At 35.3% G+C, this 24,995-nt stretch overlaps 1 non-coding gene across 1 annotated transcript; it reads right to left on the reverse strand.

Annotated features, from left to right (window-relative positions):
• Window positions 1-21,957: 21,957 nt before the first annotated feature.
• On the reverse strand, window positions 21,958-22,065 carry LOC138145285 (U6 spliceosomal RNA). The gene has a single exon (XR_011164170.1). It is a non-coding gene; the product is annotated as a U6 spliceosomal RNA (small nuclear RNA).
• Window positions 22,066-24,995: the final 2,930 nt, after the last annotated feature.

Genomic DNA, 24,995 nt, shown 5'->3' on the forward strand with positions numbered 1-24,995 from the left:
TCTCTGTCTCTGTCTCTCTCTCTCTCTCTCTCTCTGTCTCTGTCTCTCTCTCTCTCTCTCTCTCTCTCTCTCTCTCTCTCTCTCTCTCTCTCTCTCTCTCTCTCTCTCTCTCTCTCTCCTCTCTCCTCTCTCCCTCCCTCCTTCCCACTGTCTTTGTGTGTGTTTCTGTCTCTGTTTCTTTTTCTCTGTGTGTGTCTCTCTCTGCATGTCTCTGTCCATCATTGTCTCTATTCTCCCACTATGTTTTTGCATGTCTCTGTCTCTGTTCCTCTCCTCTCACTCTGTCTCTCTGTCTCTCTTGGTCTCTCTCTCTCTCTCTTGGTCTCTCTCTCTCTCTCTCTCTCTCTCTCTCTCTCTCAGCTCCTTTTAACCAACCCTAACTCATTTCTAACACTATAAAACACTAGGTGCAGCAAGTGAATGACAGACATGTATGGATTATATTTTCGAAGTATCACATGGAACAGATAAAGATAAAGCAATACTCTCAGACACAGCTTGCCTGGAAAAGACATGTAAATAAAACTTAAAATAAAAATAGTGTAAAATAGTGACCAAACATAATTTCTCATGGGATTCTGACTCATACTTACGTTTAATTCTCTGAGCTATTGTGGTCCATACCCTGGTTTAACCTTTCAGTGAAAACATCATTTGTTGTAGAAGGGAGTTTATTATCCCCTCAATTCATTGGGTTTGGGGGGAACATCTCAGTTATAGCCCATACATTTCTATGGCACTTGAAGGTTTACCAAAGCTTTCTTAATATCAGCCCTGAGAAGGAAGTTAGACATATAATATTACTCCCATTTTACTTAAGAACAAATTGTAGCAGGACTAGTAAACTGAATCACCCAAGGTCAATCAAAAAGCTTCCAAAAATCAGAACTGGAACTCAAATCTATGTCTTTCTACCCTTCTTACTATACCATAGTCAACTACTGATATTTTAAATAAAGGTGTATGAATAGAACCCTGTCATGGAGTGGGTGCCAGTCAGTCAAATATCAGTTGATCAACAACAAACAAGAAGAGTGGGATACTTTATTCTACAGTTCAGTGAGCTATGAAAGTGTGAAGATGGGACCCAGTGTAGAATGTCTTCTTTAAAGCCAATCTGTCTCCCTCTCATATTTTTATCAAGCATACCCTTGATAGGGATATGCTTCCTTTAAGACTGAACTCACAGGGGAGGGATAAGTCAGTGAAATAGAAAAGCAGTTAGCCAAGGTCTCCCAATATTATCCTTTAAACTACTTTAAAATAATACCTCAAAATTCATTCTCAGGTGACAGAGCCAACAAAAGATCAAAGTGAGACATGCTTCCAGCTCAAGTCGACACAGAGGTCAGAAAGAGCATGCAGCTCTGCTACAACTGAAGAGGCTGACCTCGAACTCATGTAAATGAAATACCAGTGGTGGGACAAGGTTGTGAAAACAGAGCTCTAAGGACAGAGACAGAAAGGGAATGGGATCTGGCAACTGTCCAGAAAAAAAGATTACAGGTTACCCCCATTCTAGCACTGGATGCAAAATAAAATACTATTTGGCAACCCCATTGCCAATCCCCACTTCTGAGTCATGGTTCAGTGGTAGAGAAGAGCACTTTCAGTCAGGAGAGTGGGAACCCTGAGGGGCAACTGTTTGGCAACTTCATTGTTTATACTCACTTCTGAATCATAGCTCAAGGATGGAGAAGAGCACTTTCACTCAGGAGCAGAAGGTAAACCCTGAAGAGCAGTAATTCTTCTGTCACCAAGGGATCAAAGATTCTAAGGCACAGTATCATTTCCAGTCCCAAAGGAGGAAGAACCTTGAGGATCATTATCTATTGCAATCCTAAAAGATTAGGGGCCTTTCATGGGTAAGTGCCAGAGTATAGACCAAGAAAGCAGTGACCACACCTCTTCCTAGATCATACCACCTTGGAAGGACCAGAAACTTCCAAACTCCCAGAGCCAGCTCTGAAAACAGCAATGCAAAGGAGTCTAAACTTGAGACAGAGTCCCTTCCTGATTTATGCCAGGAACAGAGCCCAGCATCAACATAGTTACAAATAAAAAAATACAATGAAAAAATGAGCAAAAAAAAACAAAACCTGACCATAAAAATCTAATATTGTAACAGGGAAGAACAACTTCAGAAGAAGACAATTAAGTAAATACAGCTGTTAAAAATTGGCCAAATAGTAAAAGTACAAAATTTAAGTGATGAAAATAACTCCTTAAAAAGCAGGATTGTTTAAAAGGAAAAAAGAGAAACAAAAATTCACTGAAGAAAATGATTCTTTAAAAATGAGACAGTAAGAAACAATAAAATGAAGTCAAAATAATGATGAAACAGAAGAAAATGTGCAATATCTCATTGGAAAAACAACTGACTGGGAAAATAGGAAGAGGAAAGATAATTTAAGAATTATTGGATTCCCCAAAAGGCATGATCAAAGAAAGAGACTTAGCATCATATTTGAGGAAATTATCAAGAAAAATGATATCCTAGAACCAGAGGGTAAAATAGAGATTGAAAGAATCCACCAAATACTACCTGAAAGAGATCCCAAAATAGAAATTCCCAGGAATATTACACCCAAATTCCAGAACTGCTAGGTCAAAGAGAAAATACTTCAAGCAGTAAGAAAGAGGCAATTGAAATATAATGGAGCTGCAGTCAGGATCACACAAGATTAAGCAGCATCCACATTGAGCAGAGGACACATAGTTTGATATTCCAGAAGGTAAAAGATCTGGGGTTACAACCAAGAATAACTTACCTAGCAAAATTCAGTATAATACTTCAAGGGGAAAATAGATATTTAATGACTCATGCATTCCTGATTAAAAAAAAAAGATTAGAGCTGAATTTTTAAAAAATTTAAGTATAAAACTCAAGAAAATCATAAAAAGTAAAGATTAAAAAGAAAGCATAAGGGGCTCAATAAATTTCAAGTTTTTTTTTTAACTTTTTGAATGCAAAGAATGCATCTTCTAAGAAGTTTATCATTATTAGGGCAGTTAGAAGGATTCCACAAAAAGAGATAGTGCAAGAGTGAGTGTATTATGTTGGGATGATGCAAAAAAAAAAACAAATAAGTAAGAAAGAATGATCCCCTAGGAGAAGGGAAAAGGAAGAATGAGAATGAGGGAACTCATCTCATATAAAATGGGGACAAAAGAAAGAGTTTTAAAGTGAAGGGGTAAAAAAGGTGGGTGTAAGTGAGCTACACTTGAAAATTACTCATATCTAAATTGGTTCAGAATTGGAAAATATATATAAATACTACATTGGCAATAAAAATCTATCTTACCCAAAAAAGTAGTAAGAGAAGGGGAAAAGAGAAATGAGGAGTGATAAAAGAGAGGGCAGTAAATGGAATTCAGTGGTTAGAAGGAAACAGACTTTAGAGGAGGAGCAGGAAAAAAAGGAATAGAGAAGTATAAACAAAAGAAAAAAGTATGGAAGGAAATGTGCAGTTAATTATCATAACTGTAAATGTGAATGGGACGAATTCACCCATAAAATGGAAGCCATTTAATAATGGATTTGAAACCAGATTGCAACAATATATTATTTAGAAGAAACACTTTTGAAACAGAAAGACATAAAGAATTAAAATAAGGAACTGAAGCAGAATCTATCATCTGTAGCTAAAGTGAAAAGGAAAGGGATAGAAATCATTATCTTAGGCAAAGCAAAAGCAAAACCAGACCTAATTAAAAGAGATAATCAGAGAAATTATGTCTTGCTAAATGGAACCATAGACAATGAAGAGATTTCAATATTAAATATATAGGTACCAAACGGCATAGCATCCAAACTCTTAAGGGAAGAATTAAATAAATCATAGGAGGAAATCAACAGTAAAACTATGCAAGCAGTGGACCTCAACTTTCTCCTTTTAGAGATAGATAAATCTAAGTATAAAATAAATAAGAAGTCAAGGGGATAAATTAAATACTAGAATAGTTACCTGTGATGGACCTATGGAGGAAACTGAATGGGAATAGAAAGGAGCATAAATTTTCTTAGATGTATATAGAACCTAAACATACTAGATAAATAAGGAGTCCTAAAATTCCTTTTATAACAAAAATGTGGCTTTGATACCTAAACCAAGGAAAGCAAAAATAGATAAATAAAATCATAGAACAATTTCCCTAAGGAGTATCAATGCAAAAGAATAATTAAATTATTACCAAGGAGATTACAGCAATATATCACAAAGATCATACACTATGACCAGGTGGGATTTATAATAGGAATGTAGTGCTCATTCAATACTAAAAACAACAACAACAACAACTCAGTATAATTGACCATATGAATAAAAATAATAGCAAAAATTGCATTACTATATTTATAGATGCATAAAAAGCATTTGAGCAAATACAATACCCATTCCTATTTAAAACACCAGAAAACATACCAATCAATAGAACCTTTCTTAAAATGATAAGTAGTATCTATCTAAAACCAAGAGCAAGTATTTATAACAGAGGTAATTTTGAAGCCACCCCAAAAATATCAGGAGTGAAGCTAGGGACTCCATTTCATCACTATTATTCAAGACTACACATGTTAGCTATGGAATGTGGGATATATAAAAAAGAAAGAAACTTTAAGAATTAGAAGAGGCAATGTGGAAACAAAACTATATCACTCTTTGCAAATAATATAATGGTATACTTAAAGAACTATATGCCTAGAGATTGAACTAAAAGACTAGTGGAAACAATTAACAACTTCAGTAAAGTTGCAGGATATAAAATAAACTGACATAAATCCTCAACATTTGCATATACTAAGAAAACTCAGGGGAAAGACATAGAAAGAGAAATTTCATTCAAAATCACTGCAAGAAATATAAAATACTTGGGAGTCTACCTGCAAGACATACCCAGGGATTACATATATGAACACAAGTGCAAAATGCTTTTCACACAAATAAAGACAGAGCCACACAATTGGAAAATGTTTTTTGATTGTTTTTCAAATTTAATTTCAAAACCATTTAAACTTCCATTTTTAAAATTTTGTGTTCTAAATTCTCTCTCCCTAAGATAGCAAGCCAGTGTACCAGCAAGCACCCCAAGCATCCCCAGGGTTTGCTGCCAACACAGGTTCTTGGATCTGCTTTGTTAAAGGAAAACAACTCAAAATGGGTTAACAAGCTTACTTTAATCAATCAAATATGTATCATTTACCTAGTTCAGGGGAAAAAGGTCAGCACCTCAAACTTCAGAATATACAGACAGAATTATCAAGACAGAGAAACAGATCAAGTACATAGATTTCCAAACTGTCCAACCATTACATCCATACCAAATCATCATCTGGGTATTTCAAAGCCGAGGGACTCTCAACAATTGCTTCTGAGAGTTTAATCTGATCAAATCACAGAACACTTCTCAAAGTGAGCCCCAAAACAAAGCTACACATCAGGGCTTACATAGCCTTCTCCTGGCTCAGAGAATGTAACAACATTTTTGACTCACTGGCCAATCAAGAAGTATCTACTGAAAAACAAGCCTCCCACCCCAGGCTCCAGGTACACTTTAGCCTAGGGGCAGGGAAGATCTTTAAAATTTACATTCCCATTACAGCCAGCCATATAAAACATACAATTAGAAAAACATTATGTCTTCATGGATAAGATATGCCAATATAATAAAAAAGGATAATTCCACCTAAATTAATTCTCTAATTCAATATGATACTAATCAAGCTATTTTTATAGAACTAGAAAAAGTAACACAATTTATCTGTTATTCTGGAGGAACAAAAGGGAAGGTGAGCAATAATTCCAATTTCAAACTGTATTACAAAATAGTAATCATCACTACAATCTGGTATTGGCTAAGAAATAGAGTGGTGATTAAGTGAAATAGATCAGGTACACAATGCACAATAGAAAATGATCATAGTAATGTAGTCTTTGATAAATCCCAAAATCTAAGCTTTTAGCTCAAGAACTCAACCTTTGACAAAAATTGCTGGGAAAGCTGGAAAGCAGTCTTGCAGAATCTAAGTATAGACCAATATCTCATGCTATATACAAGGTAAGGTCAAAATGAATAAGAGGTTTAGACATAAAGGATGATGTAAGTAAATTAGAGGAGCATAGACAAATATGCTTCTCAGGTCTATGAATAAGGGAGGTGTTTATGTCCAAAAAAGTGATAGAGTGGATTATGGAAGTAAAATTGATAGTTTGGATTATATTAAATTAAAAGACTTTTTCAAAAATAAAAACATATGCAGAAAAAATTAGAAGAAAAATAGAAAAGTGAGAAATGTTTCTTTGTAGCAAGTTTCTCTAGCAAAGATTTCATTTCTCATTCTTATGGACATGAAAAGACAATTTTTAGAAGAAGAAATCAAAGTTGTCAATATTCTCATTAAAAAGGAAACCCTAAATCCCTACTGATTAGAGAAATGCCAACAAAAATATCTCTGAGGTACCACCTTATACCAGTAGATTATATAACATAACAGAAAAGGCAAATGATAAATTCTGTAGGGGATATGGAAAAATTGGGACAATAATATGTTGTTGGTGAATTACTCCATCCATACTGGAGAACAATTTGGTAGTATTCCCAAAGTGCTAAAAACCATGCATACCTTTGGACTCACCAATACTATTACTGGGATCTGCATCCAAAAGAAATAAAATGGAAAATCATCTATTTGAAGAAAATGTTAATAACAATTGCTTCTGTGAGGCTCTAGCTTCAACCTCCTCCAATTCATGTAAAAAATGACTCTAAAAAACCTTTGGAACTACAAAACCCACAAAATGACAGAAACCAGCTAACTTCCTGCTGAAGACAGTCCAGCAGGCTGGCAGGAAGCGGCCAGCACAGTGTTTTGGGAGGTGAGCCCAGCCCTGCATGAGCCTGAGATTTTAGCCACAGGGTAGCCACAACCAGCCACCAGCTGGAGGGACTTCAGATCACCAGAAGCTGTGGTGGTTACCAGAATTATCAATCTATACATGATAAGGACAAAGTGAAAAGTCAGTGCAGTGTGGACTTTGGGATCTGGGAGTTTGGGAGTGTGGGCTGAACTTTACCACCTAGAGGGAGAAGCAGCTGAGGGGCTGAGGCCAGGCAGCTGCTGCTGCATGGCTACTTCAGAGCTCCTGGCCTGTAGATTGTAGGGGGACCAAGCAACTAGTCTGAGCGGTAATCAATCTTGCTTTAACCTGCTTGGATCTGGAACACTGTCTGAGGTGGAGGTCCTGGGGTGTGTGTCCAGCTTGCCAGAGCTTGTGGAGGCTTCAGAGAGGACACCCAACTAATACCTCTGTCAGCTCAGAAAACCCCAGCGACTGGGACAAAGCATCCCTTTCTGGTAGCAGAGTTCTACTGTGGCAAAAAGTTCAAAAGTTAAGTAATTGAGTGGAAACATGAACAATCAAAGGAAGCAAAGCAAGCAGAGCAAACTGACATTAGACTCCTATTTGGGGGGCAAAAAGGATCAAAGCAGGAACAGGAGGAAGACAGAGCAGTTAGAACTCCTGCACCAAAAGCTTTCAAGCAAAACATGAGTTGTTTTCAGGCCACAGAGGAACTCAGGAAGGATTTTGAAAACCAAATAAGACAAGTAGAGGAAAAATTGGGAATAGAAATGAGAATGATGCAAGAACATTATGAAATGAGAGTCAACAATCTGACTGAAGAAAATAACACCTTAAAAAAATAGACTAACTCAAATGGCAAAAGAGGCTCAAAAAAGTCAATGAGGATAATGCCTTTATTAAAAAGCTGAATTTGGGGGCGGCCAGATAGCAAAGCAAGTAAGAGCACTGGCTCCAGTGTCAGGATGACCTGGAGAGCGAATCCCAGGTTCAGACACTTAGCACCCACCCAGAAACACCTGTCCGTGTAACCTTGAGCAAGTTACTTAACCCCAATTGCTTAGGGGTGGCCAGGTGGCTCAGCGAATAAGGGCACTGGCTCCAGTGTCGGGATGATCTGGATCAAATCCGGAGTCAGATACTCAGCACCACACCCAGAAATAAATTGCCATGTAACCTTGAGCAAGTTGCTTAACCCCGATTGCTTTATTTAAAAAAAATCTGAATTTGTCAGATGGAAAAAGAATCTCAAAAGCTCACTGAAGAGAATCATTCCTTCAGAATTAGATTGGAGCAAATGGAAGCTAGTGACTTTATGAGAAATCAAGACACTATTAAATAGATCCAAACAAATGAAAAAAAAGAAGTCAATGTGAAATATCTCATGGGAAAAACCACTGACCTAAAAAATAGATCCAGGAGAGATAATTTAAAAATTATTGGACTACCTGAAAGCCATGATCAAAAACAGAACCTAGAAATCATCCTTCAAGAAATTCTCAAGGAAAATTGCCCTGATGTTTTAGAAGCAGAGGACAAAGAAAGGTTGAAAGAATCTACCGATCACCTCCTGAAAAAGATCCCAAAAGGAAAACTCCTAGGAATATTATAGCCAGGTTCCAGAGTTCCCAGATCAAGGAGAAAATATTACAAGCAGCCAGGAAGAAACAATTTGAATATTGTGGAAATACAATCAGTGCAAAACAGGATCTGGAAGCTTCTACCCTGAGAGATCGAAAGGCTTGGAATATAATATTCTGGAGGTCAAAGGAGCTGGGATTAAAACCAAGAATCACCTACCTAGCAAAACTAAGTATCATGTTTCAGGGGAAAATATGGTCATTCAAGGGAATAGATTGAATTTTGCCAGCATTCTTGATTAAAAAAACCAGAGTTGAATAGAAAATTTGACATTCAGATACAAGAAGCAAGAGAAGAATGAGAAGGTAAACAGGGAAAAGAAATCATAAGGAACTTATCAAAGTCGAACTATTTACATTCCTACATGGAAAAACGATCATTGTGACTTATGAAACTTTTACTCAGTATGAGAATAGTTGAAGGGAATAGAAATGTGTGTGTATATTTATATACATTTATATATGTATATACATACATATATGTCTATATAGGAGGGTATATGAGCGGATGAATACATATGTGAGTATGTGTATATATGTACACAGCTATACAAAGACAGAGGGCACATGACCAATTGAATAGGAAGGGATGATATGTAAAAGTTGAAATTAAGAGGTGAGACAACATAATGAGAGGAGATGCGGAGAGACAGAATGTTGTAAATTTTTCTCATATAGAAGAGGCAAGGGAAACTGTTACAATGGAGGGGAACAGGAAGGCAAAAGGGAATGAGTCAACCTTATTCTCATTTAATTTGGTTTAGGGAGGGAATGACATACACACTAAATAGGGTATCTCACCTTACAGTAGAATAGGCAGGAAGGGGATGAGAGGGGGGATGGTGGAAGAGAGGGCAGCCTGGGGGGGAGGGAATTTGAAAGCACCCACTTTTGAAAAGGGACAGGATCAAAGTAGAGTATAGAACAATTGGGGTTTGGATATAATGGAAGGAAATACAGTCAGTCTTCCACAATATATACACTATGGAAATGTACAACCTATATTGAATTGCTTATCTTCTCAGTAAGGGTGAGTGATGAGAGAGGAAGGGAAAGAATCTGAAATTCAAAGTTTTAAAATCAAATATTTAAAAATATATTATTATTATTATTATTATTATTATTATTATTATTATTATTTTACATGTAACTGGGAAAAAATATACAGGCACTGGGGCATAGGGATCCACCATGCCCTACTAGAAAGTCGGAGAGGGTGTGGGGGAAGATATGGGAGAGAGCACATTGGGGGATTGGATATTCAGTGGGATCACTGTTTGGCATAGTGGGTAGGGGAAAAATGAGAGGGAAATTTGTAACTCAAAATCTTGTGAGAATGAATGATATAAATTAAAAAGAGAGAAAAAATAAAAATAAATAAAAACAAGAAATTATCAAGGAAAACATATCTTAGAACCAGAGGATAAAACAAAAATTGCCAAAATCCTTCTGAGGAGGGAGAGTGTAAGAGGAAAACAAAGGATAAACAGGGGGACAAACAGGATGGAGAGGAATAACAGTAATCATAACTGTAAATATGAATAGAATGAACTCACCTATAAAATGGAAGCAGATAGCAGAGTGGATTAAAAATCCATGTCCTATTATATCTATATCTATATCTATCTATCGACCTATCTATCATCTATCATCTATCTGTCTATCTATCTATCTATATATATATATATATATGTATATATTAACAAGAAGCACATTTGAGATGGAGAAAATACATGGACTAAAAGTAAGAGGCTGGAGCAGAATCTGTATTGCTTCAGTTGAAATAATAAAAGAAAAAAAGCAGGGGGCAGCTAGGTAGTACAGTGAATAGAGCCCAAGCCCTGGAGTCAGGAGGACATGAATTCAAATCCCACCTCAGACACTTAACACTTACTAGCAGTGTGACTTTGGGCAAGTCACTTAACCTCAATTGCCCTTCAAAAAATTTTTTTAAAGCAAGTGGAGTAATCATTATGTCAAGCAAAGCAAAGATCTAAATAGATCTAACTAAAAGAGATAAGCAGATAAGCAACACTTTTTTAAAAAGAGACCATAGACAATTATTTTTACATGTAATTGGAAACATGAAATATTACTTAAAAAAAGAAAGAATCAACTTAAATTATTGGAGGTCAATAAAACTGAATGTTTACATTTAATTAATTAATATTAAGTAATAATAATTAATTAATAATTGAAATTTAGACAAAATTTAAAAATAACTAGGATAAAATAATAATTTAATAGATAAATAACCCAAGTTTTGTAAAAGGAATTTAAAAAACTATAAATTTTTTTTTGACAAACCAGGGGTAGATGGATTTACAAGTAAATTCTATAAAACATTCAAAGGACAATTAATTCTAACATTGCATAAGTTCCTTGAAAAAAAAAGTGGAAAACAAAGAATCCTACAAAATTCTTTGGATAATACAAAGATGACCTTAGTATTTCATCCAGGGAAAAAAAATAAAGAAAATGAATATTATAAACCAATATCCCTAATGAATATTGATGTAAAACAACAAAATAATAGAAAAATGGATGCAGAAACATTTTTCGATTATCCATTATTATCAATTTAGATGAATAGAAGGAATTCAGGGTTAGTTTAATATTCCAAACAACTATTATTAAAATTGCAATGCCCAATACATAAAATCTGAAATGATATGCATAAAGAAATCTCAAAAAAAGAAATAAAAATGATCAACAACTATATAAACAAATGCCTCAAAAATCTAAGAATAAGTGAAATTCAAATTAATGCAACTCTGAAGTCCCACCTCACACCCATCAGATATACAAAGGTGGTAAGAGGGGAAAATTTTATTTATTGGAGGGGTTCTTTCTGTTGTATGAACTTGGTTAGCTATTTGTCACTTAATGAGTACCTACTGTGTTTCCAAGCAATGTGGTACAATGGAAAGATCCCTAACTGCAGACTCAAAATCTAGAGTTCAAATTGTATTTCTATGTCTCCATAGACAAGTCACCATACTACTCTAGAACTAAGTTTCTTCATCTATAAAATGAGAAGATTGAACTAGAAGAACTCTAAGGTCTTTCCAAATGTAGGCTATGATTCCATAACATAAAACAAGGAGACTTTCACCCCTTACACCAGGACAATAAAAGAACCAACATAATGTGCAGTGTAAAAACATTAGGAACATTCCCATTCAAAATAAATATAAAATGACATTGCATATTCTTATCTTTCTACTATGATATAATAGTAAATATTTTAGCAATTACACTAAGAAAGGCAAAAGATGAGAAGAAATAAATAATCAATTAGAGAAGTTAATGCTGGAAGTGAAGAGATTCAAACATTGTTTGCCAGATGACATGACAGTTTAGAAAAATGAAAACTAGAACTGTATCAAAAATAAAATGATTAAAACAATCAACAAGTTCAACAATGTTTTATATATGTGTGTATGCATATATACACACAAAAAGTCATTTCCATTTTATTTATTAGTAAAAGATAAAGAAAATTTCATTAAAATACCATTTAATTAAAAAATACCCCATCAAACATTAGGCTATTAACCTCCCTAGAAATAGACATGACCTATAAAAAGACAACTCTAAAACTACAGTGACTGCAAAATAAAAAAGAAGGAAGAGGTGAACACACATGTTTGTGTTTTATAAATAATAGTGTGAATATATGTATATATGACTGAATATCTAGAAATATATGTATATGAATATAGATGTTCAATATTCATGGATGGTTTAGAATAGCAAATTAAAATGATAATATTTATCAAATTGATTTATATATTTTTAGTGTGGTATAAATCAAAATATCAAGTGATTTCTTGCTAAAAATATGATGAAATGATTATGAACTCCAACAATAACATCAAAGGGCATATAGTTTAAAAAAAAGGTGGTTTGCTTGCCTTCTCAAAACATGGTATAAAGAAATAATTGTTGAAATTCTGGCATGAAAGAAAAATGAAGGGGAAAATGAAATGAATCAGTTCAATAGAATATGTATACTAGATTTCCACCAAATATTTAAAATGTTCATATATGATTAAGATTGAGAGGAGAAAACTGGAGAAAGAATACATTATTTAAGAAATATACTTGGGTTTATTGGTTACAAATGGATTTACTCTCACACTATATGCCTTAATGCATTTCATCTGGATGTCCAAAAGCAGAGAAGAGAAATGGAATGTTGCCTGTAGACAAAAAGACAGCAAGTCAGTTTAATTAGGATGTATAGTACTTGAAGAAGAGAAATGTGCCATTAGTATAGAAAAGTGGCCTGGAGCTAGATTGCAAATCATTGTAAAATCCAAACAAAGAAGTTTCTACTTTATCTTGAATGGGAGGAAGAGTCATTGTAGCTTCTTGATCAGAGGAGTTACATGGTCAGATGGGTGCTTTCAGAATAAAAAACAGGCAGCTGTTATATAGGAAGGATTAGAAAGGGAAGAGACTGAAGAATGGGAAACCAACTAGACTATTTCAATGCTCAAGATGAAATTTGCTCAGACACTGAGCTAAGGTGACGCTATCTTGAAGTATGCAATAAATACTATGAAAATAATATTACATGTGATCTGTTTTGGGAATTATTCCCTTAATGTGATATGTTTTAAATAGCAAGATTTCCACAGCAGCATTATTGATAACTGAAAAAAAAATAGAAATGAAAGTTATCTAGGAAAAGTGAATGAGAATGAATGGAAAATTAATCTGATGGAGACAGAGTTGCTAAATAATTATATCTCACCCATTGAATTTTATTTAATTATACATTACCATTTTATTGAAAAAATGTTTGTCAGATGTACAATGCCTTATTTGGGAATATCAAAAGAAATAAGAAATTATCCCTTAGGATTCTCAGTTTATCAAGTTTTGGAGCTGGAAAGTAGTCTAAATTTGCTGTTTAGATTTCTAACTAAACTTCTGCCTTGTTCCATCCAGTTCTTAGATAGAGCTGGGTGACAGTGGTGGAGTCTTTGTAGTTGGGTAGATCGTTCAATATTTATTGTAAAATATAATTCCTAATAGTTAAGGTTAAGTAATAAAACTTTCTTTTCATACAAGAAATGTTTCAAGCAGGAATAAACAGAGATAATAGTGGTGTCACCAAGGTTGTTAAGTAACCAGAATATGAGAGAATGGTAATATTAAAAATAAGATATGCAACAACAGCTTATTTCATTTGACAGGACCTAGTCCATTGAATTCTTAATCCTTATTACAGTTCCATAGCATAGAAATAAAGCATTGAAAAACTAATATCATCCAAATCCTACATTGGCACTTAAAGTTATTCTTTAACTGTATTTATCAGGAAGTCTCATGTATATAGCATATGGAACTATCTTGGAGTGAACAAAAACAAAAAGCCACTAAGTAGTCAAAATATCACATGGCCTATGTCAGATAAAGTCAGATACCTATCTCACCAAAGCAATATACACCTTGCCAATGGCAATATGATAGCATAGTTTTCAGTTGCAAAATATAACAAACTCTCCATATGGAAGACAGAAGCAAAACATTTATTTAGACACCAGAAAACCAGATCCCAACACCAGAAAGCCAAATTCATCATAGTAGCAAAGAAGTTAATACACCATAGCACAGCATGCAGCCACACCGTCCTTTAGCCTTCCCACAAACACTTACAAGCCTAACTGTTACAGTAGGGGGGAATACTCACAAGCCTACTTCTCTCCCTGGACTCATCCTCTCTCTCCCATTGTCTAGATGCTCTGAATCCCAGCTTGCTGTGGGCTCTGTTCCACCTTTCAGCATTCTCCTCCCACCACAGGCTCCATGTGATTACATTTGTCTCATTAGGGGGCAGGAAAGATCTTCAAATCAGGGAAGGTCTTCAAATTCCCTTAGGCTTATTAAAGGGCAGGGAAAATCTTCAAATTACAATTACCATTACAATACCTTACTAGTAAAAAGAAAAAAAAAAGCCTGCAGGGATGTCTTTTCCCTTTCACCCTCTGTACATCAATGATCATAACAAACTTAATTGTGAAGGACCACAGCAGATAAGGAGCAGAAAATTAGATGGGGTGTCATTAGAAGATTCTGTTGTTACAGGAAGGCATAGCTACACTTACCAGAAGACAACTGACAAAATGAAAGCAAAGAGAGAAGAAAATAACAAATATATAGATAGATGGGTAGGTAGATAAGCAAATAAATAAAATTAGTACATAAAACACAGGAATAAGCAGGTACAAAATATAAATTATGCTTCAGTCTTTACCATTTAGTAATAGAGACACACATCCCTAGACACTCTAATAGCCTGTGAGTAATAATTACAACATAGTGCAATCATTGATGTTTTTAATAACAGTTCTCAGTCATCAAGAGAAGGTTCAGTTAAAATTCAAATATTCAAATAGTTTAGTTAAGACATGTAGTGTACAATTTATTTCACAACATTTTCTGTCCTGTAGTAGATTATTGTACTTTGTAGCATTCCAGCCATAATGAAATAATTTTACCTTTGCTTTTGTATCCTCACAAAGAACAGGGTAGCCTCATGTTCTGTGGAACTCCATTTTCTAGCCAACTTGTCATGTCTATGGTAGCCCTAGCTAACGCCTTACAGCCTCTTCCTAACTTTTCCTTCCCTTGCCTTGATGCTTTCTCCTGGCATTCCCTGATACATAAAGGGAAGCATGAGGTTTCACCTGTTTCCTACCTAACCTAAGGCCCACCTTTACAATCTGATATTTTGCTGAGGCATTGCATTTGCTCTCCATTTTCAAGAGAAAGGGAAAACAAGAGTGTTCCCTAGAAAATGCACAGAAAACAACTACTATAACTACAACTTCAAGTAACATTTATTCCCTTCATTATAATAGTATACAATTAGTCAACACTAAGTCAACATAAGCTTTCTGAAAATTTCATTATTTTGTTTTATTGGATTATTTGGGTCTTTTTGAGGGAATCATTGCATTCCAACTGAATAAATTAAATCTCTCTCCAAGTAACCTGAAAAAGAAGAATCCATTTTCAAAAAGCAGCTGGGTTGGTGCGGTTTTATCTAGTCCTTGAAAAAACTAGGTAGGAGGGAGGACAGAGGAAGGTAGGAGAAAGAAAAAAGAATCTATGAGAGACTCTACATGCGATCATTTTTTCTTCTCAAGTTTCTCAATTCATTTCCTATGGCACAATTTCAAAGAGGAAACAGGGATTTATCTAGGTTTCCCCCTCCTCTGGAATTAACTAGGAATCACCCATTGTAATCTTTACAGCAGGCCTTGAACTCACTGGGGGACCATTGCTGGTACAAGTCAGTCATCCTGTTATCTCTTTGAAAAAACAAAATAGCTTAGGTGCTCAGCTACTGGTGTGATTCTGACTAGAGGAACTTCAGAACTATGAAAAAAGTGCTGTACACTCTTTGAATGGGTGAACAAAAAGCTGCAACAAGGGTGGGCTTCCATGCAGTTAGATGAGGCATCTGCCTACATGGTGGGTTTAAAAAACTCTCAAGAACATCCCTCCCTGCTACCTCCTCTCTCGCTGAAAAAAGCACCTTCAAATCATTCTTTTGTGGTTGTTTTTGTTGTTAAATACTACTCATTGTAGATTTGACTTCAAAAATTCAAATATCCCTCGGAGGAAGGATGTATTGACTTAGAGACATTTTTGTAGAAATTAGTTAATTAATTTAATTCAATTCAACAGAAATTGATTTAGGGATCAGCTGTATACAAGACCCTATGATCCCGGATGTGGACAATATAAGGATAGAAAATAATCTTCCTGTATGTTCAGATCCCCTTTCTCTCAGGCAGGAAAAATGGAGATTGAGAGCATTAAATGCCTACAGGTGGAAAGGCTGCTGAAATCAAGAAAACAATAAAATAGAAACAGGAAGGTTGATAATATACCAGTCAACAGTTTCACTATTTTTCTGACTATAAATGCTGGCTATAAAGAAATCCCACCCCTGTCCTATTCCACACCACAACAATTTAAGGTAGATTCTTCAACTGGAGGACTTCTGCCCTTTTCACTTCATAAATGTCCAATGTGTCTAACATAGTGACCTATAGGATTATAGATGTCATATTTAGGAGATTATTTCCCCATCATGTATTTGCACAGTATTACATCTTAAAGAAAAATTCAAGAGAAATATATCCTTTACCTAATCATCTCTCCCCACTGTCTCCAGGAACACACGAATACACACAAATGCACACTCAATGGCACCGTTTTTTTCAAGCCTTAGCAATAGTCAATGCATTAACTCCATTTTGATCAGAGATTCTTCCTAGAAGAATGTCTTCTTACTAACACAGATAACTGGTTAAATCAGAGGAGTAATAGACTGCTTATTGTGCTCTGAGCTGGAACTGGACTAGCACATTATTCTGCATTTCTACACTGTGTGGCAGCGTCCTCCAGGGCCCTCATTCCTCCCTGCTGCTTTCCTCTTAGTGTCAGTAGAATGAAGATAATTCACTGTTGGTTTCCTCAGTGCAGTTCCAACTTAGCAGAGAGATGTTAGCAGTAGAAATTGTCTACTCCAACTTCGATCAGAATAATAGGAGCTCAAGTCACAAACTGACACTTGAAGTAAAAGGAAAGCATCCATCTAAATACCAATATTCAATTATATATTCATTGTTTTTCTTTCCCAGCCTTTTCTTAGGGTCTAACCCTCAAGCCTGAAGCTTTTTCTATAGTTTGTTCCTCAAAGAAGCACTTCCAGTGTACTATAGTACTAAAAGAAATAGATGCACACACTTTATGTGTGTGTGTGTTTGTATGTGAGAGAGAGAGCTATATTAACTTTGCCTCTCTGTCAGTAAGAATGAGAATCTTAAAGATAAATAAGTTTTTTCAAGTGTGGCAGTAGACAAGAGTTTAGAGGTGTTCATAGATCTTGGTTGCTTATGTCAACACCCTGAGAGCAATCCCTTTGACCTTTTCCTTTTAAGGCAGCAAAAGTGGGAGTTCTTCTCTAGAATGTACAAACATATCAGGCCCCTTGGACTCTACCTCTGATCTTGTGTAATGGTAATGGGAATTTGAAGATCTTCCCTGTACCCTACTAGCCTGTGTAGAGTGGAATTTGTTGTAGGGTGGAGCAGAGCCAACAGGAAGCTGGGAGTTAGAGCAGTTAGAGCTGGAGTGAGGAGAGGACACACCCAAGAAGACAGCTAGACTTGTGAGTTTGCCCCCTGCTGTAACAGTTAGGTTTGTGAGGGTTTGTTTGTAAGAAGGCTAAAGGATGGTGTGGCTCCCTGCTGTGCTTAGAGTATATTAACTTCTTTGTTGGTATGAAGGATTAGTTTCCTGGTGTTAAGATTTGGCTTTCTGGTGTCTGTATAAAGGTTTTGCTTCTGTTTTCTATATAGAGAGTCTATTATATTTTGTGATGTAGAACTGTGCCAGCATATTTGTGGTCATTGTCAGTGCTATGAATATTGTTTTGGCACTACACCTTGTTATCACTATAAATCCTATAACACCCTTCAAACTTACAGTGCATTTCTAAATAACAAAAATATTAGAAGAAAAGAAGTTTGTGAAATAAGGGAACAATTATGGATAACTATTTCAGAAAACCAAATAATCTTGGACCTGGCAATCTTGGACATAGGCAGCCATTTTATTTAATCTACCTGATGCTGAAGTCCCTTTATAACATCTCTGATTAATGGCTACATAAGGAGTCTATGAATAGTAAACTTACTACATCCTATAGCAGTCCATTCTGGTGGAAGGGAAGTCTAATTTTTCAGCTGACTTTCCTTATATCTAGCTCAACCATGTATTTCTGCAACTGCCATCCTTGTTCCTGGTTCTCTGATTTGGGTCTAAATAGAACAAATCTAATCAGTACAGTGGAAAAAAGCCAGAGTATTTACTTTCAAGTTATGTCTTGGCCAATTAATACTAATGTAACCAGAGGAACATCATTTACACTCTCTGAATATTAATTTTTCTTTCCATAAAGTAATCGGGGGGAGCTAAATGGCACAGTGGAAAAAGCAATAGATTTGAAGTCAGGAGGACCAGAATTGAAATCCAATGGCAGATACTTACTAGTTTTGTAACCCGAAGCAAATCAATTAAGCTCTTCCTGCCTCAGTTTTCTCAACTGTAAAATGGAAATAATAATAAACCCTACCTCACAGGATTGTCATGAGTATATAATGAGATAACATTTTTAAAGTTATTAGAACAGTAATATTCTTTGACATTCAAACATTATTTTTTATTTTATTTTTATTTTATTTTATTTATTTCATAATTTATGAGTAATCCCCTACAGAAATAACCAGTTACATTTTAAATATTCAAATGTCCTCTAAGTCTCACTGTGGCATTGTTAGTGTCTCAGCAGTCACCTGTAGACCAAAGTATCATGGGAGGAGAGGTATGTATGTCTCTTGTGGCTGGAGACCCTACAGGATCAAAGTCCAAATGCTATTCAAATCACACCATGAAAAATCTGCATATTCCTTGCTACAAGTATATGAAAAGGGGAATGGGGAAGATTGTTTCATTTTTATATGCAATCTAGGACATGATAATCCTACTCTGTCACTCCCAAGGGACCAATTAATTCCCCTGACATTATCATTTCAGAAATATAGCTAAGATTGTTTTCAAATGACAATATTTTTTTTTAAACTTTAAGCCTTATTTTATGACTGACCTTAATTGGGTCCAGTCAGAAAATATGTTGTTTGCCTCATGAAAAGGTTATTGTTTTAATTCATGATAACCCTGGGTTAATACTTTCCTATATGATCTGGAACACTTGACATCTGAGAGAAATCACTAGTCACCCTAGGACCTAGTATCTGGCATTAAGCTTCAGAGTTTATATTCCACTGGACGAACCTCAAAATGGGGAAAGCAGAAAAAATATCCACAATGGTATACAGCAATATACATTCTCGACTTGGGGCACTTTATAGAATACATATATTTGAGCCTAGGAAAACAGGCTTGTTTACTGCTATCATTTGTGTGTTCAACTGGTTCAGTGCTGCAGGCTTTGGGGGCTGCTAGTATGTGGTAGGGATATTTCATCTTGTTTTTCTGAGTTATTTTCCATCAACAGTCTTCCAATTACTCTACAGCAACTTCTGCAGAACTTAAAAGTCTCAGTGTCTTAAAAGTTGTTTTTATGGTTAAAAACATTTTTGAAGCAGAAGTAAGATTCCTGGGAATGAGAAGTTTTTGCTCAGTTTTGAACTTCAGAATGAGAAATTATCACTCTATCCTATGGTTAAAAAACACAATACTACACTAATTCTGATTAATTAGATCTAAAGACAGGCTTAAACAGGGCAAAGTTTAAGAATATGTGTGAGTGTGAATGTGTGTGTGTGTGCATGGGATAGGTTTGTATATAAAGAAATGAGCATTGGTTTTACATGTTCATGAGAACTTAAACTATGCTAACAAATGTTGATTAATTGAAAGTTTGAGGTACCTGATTTAATAAATTGCTTATAATTAATTAAAAAATTGATGATACACAGAGAAGAGATTCTAGAATGCCTAAGCATGCTTAAAAACAGTTCTTCGGACAAATTAAACATTATTCTCCTGACATTTTGTTCACATTTCTTTGCCCAATCCATAAAGGACTTTATTAAGCAAACATGAACCTTGGTAGTTCCTGTTGAAATTGTCACAGATAAGTTAACTTATTTAACTTATTAACTTTAAACTTTAAGCTTAACTGTTAAACTTTTTCTCTAAGAAGTTTCTTTGAAGGGAAGGAATCTATGTTATGATTAATTAATATTATCAGTACAGAATTATAGATTAGCTCTGATAGTTGGAGGTGACCTGATAGTTCATCAATTTCTACCACTTATGTGAAGCATGAGATATCTTTGTCAAGGAAATTTTATTGAAAAGATTACTATAGGGGTGGCCAGGTGGCTCAGCCAGTAAGAGCACCGGCTCCAGTGTCGGGATGACCTGGATCAAATCCGGGCTCAGATACTCAGCACCACACCCAGAAATAACTGGCCATGTAACCTTGAGCAAGTTACTTAACCCCAATTGCTTTAAAAAAAAGAAAGAAAGAAAAAATTACTATAAGAAGTCAGAGACCAACCCCTCCTCCCTACTTCTAGGTTCTTACATTGTCAGTAATCATTGTTTGTAGGTAGTTGTTTTATGACTTGCAAAATATTTTTCCTAAATAATTTCTTATTGTCACAATCAAGGAAATTACTGCAATAATTGTTGTTATAGCCATTTTCCAGATGATAATACAAACTCGGGAATGTTATGTACCTAAGTTGTCTAGTAAAGAAATGTAAGGTCTAGGATTCAAACCTATGCAAATAAATCATCCTGATCTCAATGAAGCCTTCCTGAACTACTATGATCAATAGTATTTAAAAAGTATTCTTCTTATGAGATAGTATTTAATTATATATTTTTATATATTTATATATATTATATCATTATTCCCAGTCAATATTAGTATTGTTTTTCCAACTACATTTCAAGCTACTTGAGGCAACTATCATCTACTTCTCTCACAATCCTTCACACAATGCCAGGTGCACAGTAAATCTTTTGGGAGTTGCATCGACTGACAAACATATATGACAAGCAACATATAGTATGACTATGTTTTATTTTATACCTGAAACAGAATATCAGACCATATCTGTGGTAAATCAAATCAGAAATATTGGGTAGGTCATAAGCATCAAAGTCCATTAATTCTCTTCTATAAGCAATATGGACCAATTGTTATGGATTCACCTGCACTAAGAAAGCTCAATAAGAATACCTACCTGTATACTGGGGTATCTATCATTATTGTACCTCACAACAATATATCATCATACACTTTGAAAGACCATTAGGTCAATTTTGACATTTGATTCTCATTGTAAAGTACTAAGGAAGGAGCTTAAGGCACGTAGGTAATACAATAAATAGAACACTGTACTCAAAAATTAGGAAAATCAGAGTTTAAACCTTGCTTTAGATACTTACTAAATGGATGATCTTGAACATATCACATTTCTTTATCTATAAAATAAGACCAATAATAACATCTATTTGGAATTGTGAAGATCAAATGAGATAATATGCTAAGTGCTTTACAGACGTAAAGTACTATATAAAGGAAAGAGTAGATAATGTAGAGGACGGAGTGGTGGTGGTGGTTTGACGGTCACCTAGAACTTTAATTTGAGGAGGAGCAAAGACAGTCACAAAAGAATATTTAGTTCCAGTGGATTTATGTAGCTGATTTTAAGAATATCTTTCCTTTGTCAAAGTACTTCCCCTCATACTCTTAGATAACTTTTGCTTGTTTTTCCCTTCTTTTCAACTTTTTTTTATTGATATCTTTTATTTTATGCATAACTTTCCTTTCTAAATATATGTTTCTATGTAATTCCCTACCCAAAAAATAATTCCTTGAAAAACATAAATTAAAAACAATTTTTTTGAATTACCACATCACCTTTTGCACAGGGGCCATGCTGATCTTCTCTGTAACATTCAAATTTTAGAATATATACTTTATGTGTGAGTACTGCTCTTGGCTTTTTCAAATTCCTTTACCAAGGGACAAAGTCACTAAGTGTCTAATGACAGGCAAGGCATATAATGCAAATATCTGTGGAAAAGCACATTGTTGATACTTTCTTATTAGATTCTTTTCAGATGATGTTTTATTGCAGGGGAGTAGCTGAAGGCTACTGGGCACATGAAGAGGAAGGTCCATTAGAGGGTGGAACAGGAAGGGTATCAAAAGTCATCATAATAGAAAGGGAAAGCTAGGGTCACTGAAAAATCACAAGTTCTCTATAGGGTGAGGTCTATTTGATAGAAAATATCATTGAGAGAGGAAAGTAAGTTGGTGTGATTGGTGACAGAGAGGAAAGCCGGAAGACAGAGTTGTGTGGAAATAGTAAGAAAAATTATATACTTAGAAGACTAATCTGGCAGAACAAAGTGGAAGAGGTTGAATAATAAGCAATATGGTAAATGCGTGGGAAGGATGAAAAAGCAAAGAATAAAAAAGGTGTGAAGTATTGAGGGCATGAATATGGCTGAGTTGGGCCCGCATGTACAGCCTTTCCCTGGGGTGCACACAGCCAGCAGGCTGGAAAATGTCTGAATTTTTAACACATTCACCATGTGCCATCCACACATCATTGCTTTCTTCTTTCCTAACAACACATTTAACTTGAGCTAAAGGATGGCAAAGGCAGCATGGGGGCCAGATTCTAACTGAACAGCTTTCTGAACTGTTACATTATATATCCTAAAAGATGCTATCTAATGTTGCCTGACCTGACATTCCCATTCAATGAGCATAGGGGGATTTTCTGAGTATAAACTGTTGTAGATTGGAATGCAACTCAAGTCTCTGACATTCTAATATGCCCTAATACCCCATGCACATGGAGAGAGAGGGAAGGAGGAAGAGAAGGAGGGAGGGGGGGAATCAGGAGGGAGGGAGGGGGGAGAAAGAGAGAAAGAGAGAGAGAGAGAGAGAGAGAGAGAGAGAGAGAGAGAGAGAGAGAGAGTAATTACCTAAATCATTTTCTAAGCAGGAGCTGATGTTGTGGAATTTATACTTAATCAAGTCATGCACTCATAAATTTAGAGTAGGAATATATATTAGATGTTGGCTAGTCCAAATCCAAAGAGAAGGCAACCAAAATTGAGAGAATTTCAATGGTTTCACTAAGATCACACAATTCAAAAGTAGTAGAGACAGCCTGAATATTCTTTTCTGGACTGTGCTGCTGAATTATTTTTGAGATATTAGACATGCCACTTGCCTTCTCTTTCCTGAAGTTTGTATGAACAAAAAAGAAGTATAAGTTGTACCTTTCTCACCAGGTTGTTATGAGAATCAAATGAGATAATGCAAGTGGTTTTGAAAGTTAAGTAATTAATAGGTTGGTAAAATTGTCTTTACACACATATGTGTGCATATATACATATATGTAGATGCATACATACATATTCTTTCAAGAAGCTTGCATCTTACTATGGGTATACATGAAGTAAGATGTAAAATATGTGAAGAGAGGAAGGCAGTATATTAATTAAGATAAATCTCTACATAGAACACTCACTAGTGACAGAGCAATTTATCTTGGATCTGTGACATTTAGAATAAAATCTAAAGAGTTTGTGATCAAGGGCTAAGACTCAGGGCCTGAATCCCTGACTTTCAGGAATGTGAGCCATTTTTCAGGATTTCAGTCTTCATTCCTCTTATTCTCCCTACTGCCTCAAATAAGTAAACTACTTCTGAGGAAGAAATATTGTTAAGCTCAAATATTGTTAACTAGTCCTTGCAAAAAATGGTTAATAAATGAAGTTTGTTTTCACTAACACAATTCCCTTTTTCTGTGCTCCATTCTACTTCTGTGTTTTCTTCTCATTCATCTCAGGTTCCCAATGTCTTTATATACTCACCTCTGTTTCCTAATCTAAATTTACCCTCCGTTAAGAAGTTAGCAATCTCCCCTTTCACCAGAAAGAATACATGACTGGTAAAACATAATGGACATGCATTAACCTCATTCCATTCTATGTAAATTTTAAAAGAAAGAATTTTCAGCAACTGTAACTAACTATATGTTTGTGTGTGCTGGTAAGCTGGTATTTTTAAGTAGGGGATTCTGATCATTCCTCATAAAGCTACATAGAGTAGTTAACTATCTACTCATATAAAGGAAGTCTGTTTGAAAGACTCAGAAGTGATTAAATCCTCTTTAGGTCCTTGCATCGAATGTTTACTGGAAGTGTTCTAAGGAATGAAGGTAGAGGTGAAAGAAGATAAGAGCAGAGGATTTGTGCATGCCTTTCATAATCTCACTGGATTTATTCACAATGAATGTGTGTCAGTGAGAAACCCTTGGTTTCCTACCACCCACCTCAAGCCTTTGAATTGAATATTTATGGAATTTAACAAACCCTCTGAAAAAAAAATAGTCATGCAAGGGCACCTTGAGGATGAATGAGTTATGTATACATTCCCTACTTTCACCCTCAGAGTATTTTTCCTTCATGGTGCAAGCTGGAGGTAATTAGCTGGTCGCACATTGAGTGATTTCAAAGCTCAAGATGCCTTATATCTTCCTATCCTAATGGGAGGCTTATGTAATCCTTTCCCTCTCCCTTTTTACGTGCCTGCTGGACATTTCTCCAATCATACCTGTTGAGCTTTCTAGCATATTTCAAAACCTTTCACATATTTATGGAATAATACACATACACGTGTGTGTGTCTGTGTGTATCTCTGCTAAAATATTCTCGGTAATACCTTACAACAGCATTAAGGTGACAATGGATTTGATTTCAAAGACTTTGTACATAGATGGAATTGATAATACTCTCTGATAGTGACACCAATAAAAGCTATTTTTGAAAATTTAATTTTATTAAAATATTTTAATTATCTGCATTCTTCATTATATTCCTCCCATATATGAAATATATG

Source organism: Petaurus breviceps, unplaced genomic scaffold, assembly GCF_028583685.1.
Source record: "Petaurus breviceps papuanus isolate PSGF00001 unplaced genomic scaffold, PetGlider_PUasm1.0 90731, whole genome shotgun sequence".
NCBI lineage: Eukaryota > Metazoa > Chordata > Mammalia > Diprotodontia > Petauridae > Petaurus > Petaurus breviceps.